Below are 12,131 nucleotides of genomic sequence, written 5' to 3'. Positions count from 1 at the left end.
AAGACGTAGAAGAAAATGCAACAAAACAAAAACCGTATAACAAACCATTTTTGTTAGTCGTTATCTTGAAATATTGTTCAGAATCTTCAATCTTGATCTACGATGCGTACCTATGCTGTTCATACATACACTATATTTTCATGTGGTTATGTATACATTGGTTTGCTGTATCTTGAATCATCCGGCCACTTATTTCACTGATAAATCATGCACGATGTTTCATTTTTCTAGTAATGGAATATTTCCTCATTGTCTTGGTAGCTATATATAGAGACGTTTAACTCATAGAAATGAGGACAAAGGTGTTTCAAATTTTCATAAACGTCACCTGTCTTTTGAATGCATGCTTTTGTCCAAAACAAGTATAATTTGTACAAGATGGTTAATTGTACAGCAAACCTCATTGGTTGGCAGCACTGAGATCGTGCAAACTTTGTAACACAATTCAGGAAAATCGTTGCAATTACTGCTGATGCAAAGTGAGTGGAGAATCCACCTATTTTGTCAAACTGTAATATTTACAAATCCAAACGACCCTATTCGCTAATTTATGTAATAGAAAGCATTTCACAGAAATCAGGATTTGAAAAGGCTAATACTGCAACATGTCGTACATGAGACATTAAAGAGTTTATATATTGTCCGTTGTTGCTGCATGACCATATGGGAAAATACTATTTGCCTTATGTCACAGGCTTGAATAAAATAAGCAGTATCAAAACGTAGACCGTGTCTACCACAGTAGGCGATTATCAATGAGTGCCTCGTTTTTACTACAAAATATTAATTTGCAGGGGCCCACTACAAAAATCTAGTTCGGTGCGACTTCCCTATTTGTAGTCAATAGTATCTGTGCGGCGGCAACGGTACGATAAATATGGTTTTATGTTCAATTCTACTGATGGGTGCAATTTGCCCGTATGCACTCAGAAAAATTATGTTAATTGTTCTATTTTTATGTAGTTATTTGTATGTCAATTAGTAACCTTTATTCTTTTGAATACGATATTTAATACGCCAGCACATAAACGCAGGTTGAGAGGCTAATAAAATAAGTAGTTGCCTGTAACTCCAAATCAGATTTTACTTTCATAATCAACAACGCTATTCCTTTACACCTGATGCAAAACATATTTTTCGCAATGACCGTTTTCAAGATCTAGAGAAATTGATGTCAATTTGGGAGCCTGCTGAAATGATTAACTGATCCATTTTCCACCAAAGGATTCAATATATCCTTGTGAAATATTTTAATATATCGAAAAAGAAGTAGCTTGGTTCCCATGTGGATATGCATTGCAGATTTTAAGCCAAAATGAATTTCAAAACACATTACAACACGACTCTGAAAAACGGAGATAATACGTGATTCTTACAGAAGCACAAAGTCGGTTTATAATATTGCAATATTTTGTGTTTATCAAAACAATACTCAACATTATTGAATTTTGTTACATTCAATAGTTATTATGTACACTGCTTACATCCAGTAGTGCCTATGTGGTGACGGCATCTTTTGAATCTATGTGTATTCGTTCTTAACATAAAGATTCAATTCACATTTTTAGAACGAGTGTTCCAAAGTCAAATCTGTAAAAGGACTGAAATTGCATCAATAGAATATTATCTCTAAGTTGCTGCAGTTACAAATGGAGTATAGTCTTAACATATTCTTTTTAACAAATTTAATTTTCATTATCAACAAATGCAGCCATCTTAGCTTGTACATACTCGATTTTATATTCATCCAATTCTAGACTGGTACCCATTGTTCTATATAACTAGACTGTGAGTCTATGTCTACCCTTTATTTACAATACACACCTTTGTATAATAGCAGAATACATAAGTAAACATTGCGCATAGTTCCCCATGTCAAAAGATCAAACTAGTATATATTAAATCATTTTGGAATCCTGTTTATATCAATATCAGCTATTGTAATGTCTCAGACAAAAGTTTCATGAAATCACAATAGGTCGTAAGAATTAAACATGGCGGTAAAACTTGAGTCATTAATGTCTCAAGCAAAATGTTTTACCACGTAACTACGAAATATCAAATTCGTGACTATAATTACTACATACATGGTAAACTGCCTACAATTTATATATTTGGTGGCATAAATACTAATTCATGTGCAAAGCACCCATTACGGCATAGTCAGATTCGCATACTCTCCCCACCTCACACAGTTCAAAGCAACGGGTATCATACTTAAATGTATGCTTATTTTCCCACTGTAAATCTGTCAGAGATTAATCAAGCGTGTTCATTTTGCTTCGTATCAACAAAAAACACCTGAATTTTGTATGTAGTAATTTAATTCTTCATGCATATGTTAGACCACTGAAGGTTTATATTTTCTACAGGACTCACGGTACTCATTCAGCCTCCATAGTAAACTAATTGAAACACAATCATAAGTTCAGGAACTTTAAATTTTTAAAATGTTCGTGATTAAACATACATCTTTCAGTATTGATCCATCTTTGATGCAAGCTGTTGGGTAAAGAAAACCATGTCAGCTATAGCTTATTTGAGCTATAAATGTTTAAAACACGTGTTTTCAATTCCATTCCGCAATTAAAAAATCCGGAGTCAATTTAACAATTACAGTTTCAAAGTGAAGTCTGTAAATGAGCTGAAATTGCACCAATGGAATATTATCATAATGTTTTTCAGTTACAAAGAGGTTAAACTATTAAAAGGTTCATTTTCCTAAAAAGTACCTTTTAATTATCAACAAATCATGGTCCGCCAAATCTGTAAACTTTCTATTTTATGTTCATTCGTTTCTAGACTGATTTCAAATTTCCCATAATATTAGTGAGTGAAGAAAAATGTTTATTGCTTCAGCGTGGCTCAGAGAGAGAGAGAGAGAGAGAGAGAGAGGTGGATACAAAGGACAACAGTCAATAAGAACATCTCGTGTCTCATGGGAAGATATCTCATTTAACGACAGAAACAAATAATATCTGCGACAGTAAGGTTTTCGATGACCACACAAAAATAGTGTGGCACTTTGCTATCACTTACACCCTCACATACCCTAACGCCCTGTGTTACAGCTTAAACTGTTAATTACATTGTATTTAACACTTTAACATTATCTTAGCGATAATATGGACATAAAATATGAACGTAACACGAGATTAGAATTTAAAGTAGTTCTATAAAAGTACCACGAGAAAACCTCAAGCCATTATGGTCAGCTGTACAACGTTTAATGTTTCTTACAATCTTTAAGTAAACTTTGCGTCACAGCCCATAAACAAAACTAACAATGAATACCTTCGACCTTGAAGTGAACACTGTGAAGTTGATATATTAAACACATGTATCTTTCTTGTGTGAAATCGTTTATAAAATTTATTACCAATGTCTTCATGGTTATCATAATTTTATTCGCCACGTCAATAATATTTATGACCTCGACCTGTAACTTTAGACTTCAAGTAATTGCATAACACCCCATATTTTCAATAAAAAATCAGAGTATCACCCGTCCAATATGCTCATTTCATTAAACATTTTGGATGATTTGAACAATATTAGATGTGTATCTATGTACTACTTTTGTACATTGATTCGATCTTTTTCGTAGCAAACACGTAGGTGGTTTGAATGGTATTGTTTTCACGTAGGATGATTTCTGGTTTGAATGGTGTTGTTTTCATATAGGATGATTGCTGGTTTTTGAATGGCATTGTTTTCACGTAGGATGATTGCTTGTTAGAATAGTATTCTTTCCACGTGGGATAATTGCTGGTTTGAATGGTATTGTTTTCACATAGCATAAGTGTTGGTTAGAATAGTATTTCTTTCAAGTGGGATAATTGCTGGTTTGAATGGCATTGTTTCTACAAGGGATAATTGCTAGGTTAATGGTATTGTAATTGCTGGAATAAAAATGCACAAAGCATAGGATGCACAGTTTTATCAAAGTAAGATACAGGAAAGATATGCATTAGCTTCGTGTTTATTTGAAAGATTTTGAAACATTATGAATATCAATGATACTTATAAGAAACATTTCAAATACCTTTAAGCTTGAGATAAAAACAATAGGATTGGTTAGCAAAGTGCACTATGAGCATGCTGTTCATCATATGAGAAACACAGGTCATACATTTAAATATACCTGAATTAATACATGTTACGTACAATGCTATTGACGTGGTTATATTGAAAATGGCTTTAACTTTAACAAAGCATTCTTTCAAAATAGGCATAAAGCGACTAGTAGAGTTAACATAGTGTATATATATTTACTAATTAAATGGACTATTTGACTATTTTATTATATAAACAGTTAGTACAAATATGTTACGTTTAAAGTGAATATAGGGTATCACCACTGAATAAAATTAATTATCGACACTTGCCTTTTTGTGGACAAGTCAACAAATAGTGTTCCCTTTGGTGAAAACGTAACCCGGAAGTAGTATTATTCACGTGTGGTAATGTTTTAAACTGTTTAATCATATATACAAATTAAATAGAAAACGCTGACCTGAAGCTTTTGTCATCGTTCTGAGGACTTCATCAGCAGGCTGATTTTATCCCTACTCACTGTTAACATCACCTGAGGGAATGGTGAGTGATGCAAATAGATTGTGTCGGATATACGACAGGTTGTAACGGCTCCCGTCTCTGTTCAGCGTCTGTTTGTGGCACATCCAGAATATTTGTTCTGGCCATACTGTGTCTTCCCAGATCGAGAACAAAGCGACACTGAACAGGGACGGGGTCCGTTACAACGCGCTGTACGACTGGGGCAATCTGTTTACACCACTCACCATCCTGGATCTGAAACTGTGTTGCGTACTTGAATTAAGTATTTTGCACCGATTGCCTTTTGCGCTAAACAACCTACTTATGTTAATTTGCCTTAGATCAACAAACGAAACCAAACTAACGTTTGGAAAAGAATTAGCTACGGGAAAAATTAAACTATTACCAGAGAAAACCCAGCGAACAAAAGAGTTAAATAGAAACAGATCTAAGAAACGGAACTACTTGAATGAAAAATTCATGGAATAAAGTTAGGTGACTCAGTGCCGACAATTTAGACGATGGTTTTTGTCTATGTGCTTGTCGTTATGGAGATGATGGCATACAGTACGTAAACCATCTATATAACACTGACAATCAAAACAGCTAGAAAACCAAGAAAACCTACACCTAATGATTTATATGTATCAACCTTCTGATGATCAAATAAAATACATATACATATACACTGTACAAGTGACTAGTGATAATGTGTACGTTACTTAGGAGCATTCTTCTTGTAATAGGCAACACAATTACAAAAATAAAACCCAACAAATATCATAGTTGCAATGGAACGACAACTGTGTATGCGTGTTTTTTTAATTGATAGATAAGTAATATAATAACAATATATGGTAAATACATAAGACATAACAAGCACAAAAATGTGGTAAAAGGTGTTAAAAATCCTCATTCCAGGAACTCAGGTTATCACATATTCCCCTGGCAGCATTATGCCCGAACATACGTCATGCATATCAACAACACAGTTAACTCCAGATATATTGAATTCATTATTTAGTTTATTCGTATCGTTTGGTATGTAGGTGAAAGGTGAGTGAAGCAAAGAAGTGGAAAAAATTAGGTAAAGTATTTATGAAACGCGTCATCAAATTATACGTAAGCGACGTTCTTTCCTTTGTTAATGACTACACAGTTTTCACTACACACAAAGATTTGTGTGTACCTATTTAGTTTAAAACGAATCTGATTTATAAAAAAGATATGATGAGTAAACAAGATGAGAAACTTGAGTTCAGGGACTGGTATTGCACCGACTTCTGGAACTGAAGCCGTACAGTTTGTGGCATAATGAAAAAGGTTTAGAATACATGAATTTTAAATTCTAGCATGTCATTGTCTGCTTTATCACTCAACACTTCCGCAGTACTAATTATTCAATATTCCACCTGCAAAAAAAATAATAATCAACTTTTAAGTGTTAATTCTTTTCTTCATTTATTGTGTGGTTTTAGATTTTGTTTTAAACGCTATAATGTAATTCGTAATAAATGACTCTTGGTATTTGTTTTACAAATTTGTACATTCACGTCTCACCTACGTCAAGAACATGCATTATACAATCATTCACCCAACAATGCACAGTATTTTGTATTAGTTTCTGCTCGCACTGGTTACCTTATAGCTTAGTCTGACTCATTTCACAATCAGGAAAAGAATATTAGTGTCATAAAAATTAAGAGTGATCCAAATGTTTACGTACCTTTCCATATGAAATTAACAAAGATTAAACTTTATATATGAATTACCTGGTTCATCAATTTAATTTTTGGATCGTACCAAGGTGTTCAGCGACTGGAACATATGCGGGTATGCTGGTACTTTTGTATACATATGAGTGGTCTGGAAATGTTATGGTGTATGGATAATGGATTTTGACATCAAAATTTAACACTTTTAAATCGTCCAGGGTTATCTATTTCTATACTGCTGTTAACTGCGTATTTGCTTATGTCGACATGAGATGAACAGTACTGATATGTACGGGATTAAAGTGACTTGATCATTTAGAAATACCCAAGGGAATGTACCAAATACGTAATAAAGATATCTTGTTTTTGACTAATCAAATAGTTTCAGTCTCAGTACGCACTGGCTTTCCTAGATCCATGGAGAGCATTTGTAAGAGTTTCTCAGACAACAACAATTACAATTTTTACAATGATTTGTTCCGGAATAATTCGTATATGCCTCCTTTCTGATTTCACCTAAGCGTTGTCAAAAGCTAAATAACTGAGAGTGAGTATGGCCTTTTCACATCCTGGGGATTATATACCAACTCAATTTAGAAATGCTAAAATATACAACCTCGCTGAAAGATAGCAATTTTCGAACAGATTAACAATACTAGTAAAATGGCTTGTGGAGTAATTCTTGTAAACAACCACTGATGAAACATAACACAGGGTCCTACATTTCTTCAAGACTCCATTCCTGTGATAAATATAGTTCACCAAATGAGCTCGGCGAACAAGAAATGAAGTTTTCCGAATGACGTATGGTCGGCTTGATTATGTGTATAGGTAGTTCTGTAAATGTCACCAGGAAAATATATTTAAAAAAAACCAAAAAACAAACAATACATTTCTGCTAATACCCTTTTCTGAAAAAGAACGTATTTCAGTTTTTATATTGAATTTCACTCTTTATGATAATATAGTTAACATTCAAATACTAGGACACTTGCCTTCTTTCCTATTTTGTGTGGGTTTTTTTCTCCATAAAAACCCAACTAGTATCATAATGTCAATTTTGTATGAAACAAGGTTTAGTACCAATCAAAACACACACACACACACACACAGAGAGAGAGAGAGAGAGAGAGGTTGCCATAGGTCTTCCTTTTCCAGGACATGTCAACCTTTTCAGTCATTAAATATATATATGTAAATGATACAGATAAACACACTCTTCGGAGTGTCCCCTTTTTTGACAGTTCAAATATGGAGTCCTAACACACATAATAACACACACACAAACATATATATCTTACGATATATATAATACACATCATAGAAAAAGAAGAAGAAGAAAGAAGAAAGAAGAAAGAAGAAGAAGAAGAAGGAATTCTTCATATAATAAAAACCAGACAATGTTAGGACCATTACTTTCACATTCAGAAATTTCCCTGCGGATAATTTGTAGGTACAAAATATATTCTCCTGTAGCGTTGGAGGACAGGTTTTGTAAGAGCATCCTCGATGTTCCGTACTGTTCAACTCTGCCTAGTATAAAGGCGTCACGTGAAATATATCGGACTCTGAGTTACAGCATATCAACGTAGCATTGTTGTAGTACCACTGGAGCTGTCCTATCCTATCGTTTCCTTCTGTAGAATAGTTCTACACTAATATCCTGTTACAACCGTCATAGCGTGTAGCGGAAAACACATCGGTGGTCCATGTTAGTTCTAAGTTGCAGAAGAGCAAATATAACTGCGCACTGTATTACGTCGGGAATATTACACATATTACATCATGCAGTTTTATGATTATTATTCCTATTTGTTATTACAATTACCATATCATATTCCACACAATACAACGCGTGTTTTCCTCTTGGATTAATATATAATGGCCAAATCCTTAAAGGGTTGATATTCATCCAAGTGTGTACGTCACAAGACATTCGTTACTTTAAGAAGTAACGATATAAGGACAACATGTTAAACATCTTGTCACAGTATAATGTAGATATGAATACAAAACAATACTCAGTACGAATTCATAGAATAATATTCGTTTGTCCGTCGAGTCAGATGATGACACTAGTTGTGCAGTCCACGGTGCCTATGCACATGAACCCTGAGTAATTGTCCGGTTGTCTCAATATCGTGTAAGAATTCGCAAGGCTGTGTTCAGCACATTTGCTCAGGAGAAGCAGACCACTGTTGTTCATTTTGCGAATTCCGTGTTTTCTATCACACCACTCCACTGTGCTTAGTCTATGCTAACTCTGGATTTGAAATCAACCAGCAAGATTAGCTTTTCATTGGTGAGGATAGAGTACATGTCAGTATAGAACTGTTCCATGGCTTTTATATTGGCTTAACATGGTTTGGGCAGAAACACTTATAACTGTAAGGAAACTTTTGCCACTCAAAGATAGGCGGAGTTTCATGAGTCTCTTGTTGATGCAGGTTAGTTGGTCTAGAAAATGGCTCAGCAGGCTTGTACTAATTGCAAGGCACATTGCATGGCTTCTATCCTATTATTCTGCTTTTCTGTTCCAGAAAAATATGTAATCACCCCCTATCTCCGTCAAGGACCCCTCCTCAGCAGTTGGGTCTCACTGAGTACCGACATTTCGATATTGTATAATGCTAGTTCTCTGGCGATAACGGCTATTTGTTTTTTTGGGTTGCCCACGTGTCAATATCCATGATAGTTAGGCCATTCCATTCTCCTATGATAAGTTTCTTTTAAACCGGTTTCTTCGCTTTACTTGGTTCTGTGTTTGGACAGCATTTGAGAATGATATGTCAGTCTTGTTAAATTCGCCATATTATGTAGGGCTGACAATGTTTATGTCAGTTTTTCTAGACCCCTCCCTATACAGGGCGGGCCAGTGTTGTCATAAAAAAGGTTGTTCCGTCACTCCTGATGCTGCTGTACTCCTCTGCTGTCCCCGATACAGAGGAGAACTACTACCTTTCCATTAGCCGCCTAGGTGCAGGTTTGTGACTACGCCTACCAGTGTTCACCTCCACCTTTCGCTTCGCCATACCCCATCGTCGCAGGACCTTTAAAAAGTGCTAGTACAGTCATGTACAGCGACCGCACAACAAAATATGTGTGGGAGAGCTATTAAAGTGGACAGGTCGTTGAACAGGGACGGTCGCAATCTTTCGGTTGTGCGAGCAGAAACTAATACAAAAAACTGTGCGAGCCTGTTCACAGTTACACGATCAATCGCTGGAGACTCCGTTGATTACTTCTAATGTGTCTCGTCAATGCCCTTGTTGGTCCAGATCACCTTGCTATTCCTCCATCATGAACATTGCGTCGACTATGATCTCATCCGTCCTGTCAGCCGGATCAGACTTTGCTTGAAACATTTGATAGGTTCCTCTATTTAACCCATTTGTGGGACAGTGGTCGGTGTGACGCCAGAAGACGGCGAGCCGGCACTCCACACCTCAAGGGACCCACTGCTGCTGCAAAATCGCCTTCAGTTCGGCCTGGGGTCGAATGATGCCCATATATGTATACTATTGTGGATCACTGTGGTGGTGGATGAGGTTTTTGGCTCACCCATTTTCCTACGTTTTCCCATGATCGGGGTTCTGGCTCACTTTGGTTGTTTCAAAATGTGCATCTGGAGTAGTGATGATGCCTCTTACGTGATATCCATGGAGTGTCGATCGCAATGGTTTTCTGAAGTCTATTGACGACGAAGACTTCTTCGGTCCAGTTGGGTGTGTATACTTTCTCGAACGTGGATTTGTGTTTGCTTATTGTGACGTGGTCTCCTACTTTGAATTTGGATTTAATTAATAAGGGTCCTGTGACATGCTGTTTTGGGTCAGGTAAAGAGGCTTCCGTTCGAGTTATTTTAATGCAGCGGTACTATGTGTGATTGCACTGGTGGACGATGTCTGGCAAGAAATATAAGTATCGTTGGTGTTTTCGCTGGTGAATCTTTTCCATATGCGAGTTCTGAGACTTCTGTTAGACCTCTCGACTACGACCGCTATGATTGGACTATGCGTGCTGTGTAAGATAATACTATTTCTTTGAAGCCAATCTGAGAAGGTTTTGTTATAAAATTCGCTGCGTTGATATCCCCATAATTTATTGTTTTCGTGAACCGACAATGCTATCCAACACTTTCACTATGGGCTTTCCTGTTTTGTTTTTGCGTATATCCATGCGTATTTGCTGAACACATCGATGAGATGGTAGAAATGATCGTTGTTCGCGCTATAATCTCTCCGTCGAGAAAAATGTTTACGTGCTGGTTTATGCAATTCTTCTACCAGAACTTTTATTTCCGGTTGTAACGCTTATGCCCACCTTATGTTTGGTGCCGATGATGCCACTAACAACATCTAGATCTACACGTTCGCTGAAAGTTTTGGGTTGGAGTGTTTTTAATTTTCTCAGCAACCCTTCTGACCCTATTAACCCTTTTTTAGCCCATAGAGTCCACCACATATTAACCGTATGGTCCGTTTAACATAGAATTTCCCATACCTACCTAGACTAGAACGTACTGAGATCAACTTGAACGTTATTACAAACTTCCCGCCTTATTGAGTTCAGCCACTTGCAACACTGTTGCCATTTTCCCCTAGTGCCCAGTACTGTTACGTCACTCATGGTAAATTCCCCATGACTCTGTACTGCCCCGCCATTTTAAATTCCCATATACATTATATTCCTTTCTCACTTTTTTTCATGGAAGTCCACTAGAACCTATTTCGTCCCCATATACTACTAAATTTATGCAATTTTCCCGCTTTAACTATCTTGATACAGTGTTAGGTAAGCGATATAAGCAATACAGGTCATAGCTGAGGTCCCTCAAGCAAATAACATGCAAGTGCAAGGTCATAAACATACGTCATCTTTACATGGTAATAAGAATAGCACTAAATATACTTATATTTGTGTACCTTGAATTTATTCAGAATGTACTTTCTTGATAATCTCATTTATAATAATTTACATTTTTCCCATCTTATTATTCCAAAAAATCAAGTACAACAGAAATACAGGTGGGGTTGATTCAAGTGCTCAAATTACACGTAGGTCGTATGAAATTGAGTAAATAAATCTAGTCCATCACAAGCATAATTTAGTAAGATCAACATGAAAACAAACTCCATCTATTCCAGGACCACCTGGACAAGTTTTTTTTCAGTACGCATTTATTCACAGTATGACTTTAAGTTTCAGATAGACCAAAACAAGATTTAAAAAAAAAATATTGTGTACCCGACGAAGTTCAAAGGTCACTGGGCCGTGCTATATGCGCAATAATACTGTGTATTGATGAATCTACAGTTTTGTATTGTTTTTAAAATCAATTACATTTTTTCTTCTTCTTTTTGTTTTTTCTGATGATTAAGCCTTATGTAGAAAAACAAATAGAGTATATAATAAAAAGAACTAATGCCGGACTCCCAAGGGCATGAAGTATTCATGTTTTCCCATACAAATGCAGCAACGTATAATATAACATAATATAATATGATAGTGATGACGATGATTTCATAGAAAACAATAATAGCGATAAAATAGCTTATGCGTGCTTGTTAGGCAGGCTCTGAATATTGTAGTAATATTACAATAGTTGTGGTAGAAGAAGGACGATGAGAAGAAAGAAAAATAGGTGGCGGTGGAAAAAGAGTAAATTAGTCTGTGCTTCAAGCATCTCTATATTATCATATTTAGTGTATTTACCTTGTTCACACAAACCACATGATGATTCATCTTTGCAAGCCTACTAAGAAAGTGCGCAAAAGGTGCACATAATTGTCTAAAATAATAAATACGATATATACAATAAATGCTATCAACAATAAAGTTCACGTTCAAATTAGAATG

This window comes from Sinohyriopsis cumingii, chromosome 8 (genome assembly GCF_028554795.1).
Source record: "Sinohyriopsis cumingii isolate HCF-2022 chromosome 8, ASM2855479v2, whole genome shotgun sequence".
NCBI lineage: Eukaryota > Metazoa > Mollusca > Bivalvia > Unionida > Unionidae > Sinohyriopsis > Sinohyriopsis cumingii.
The sequence above is the reverse complement of the archived record's forward strand: the minus strand, read 5'-3'. Positions refer to the sequence as shown.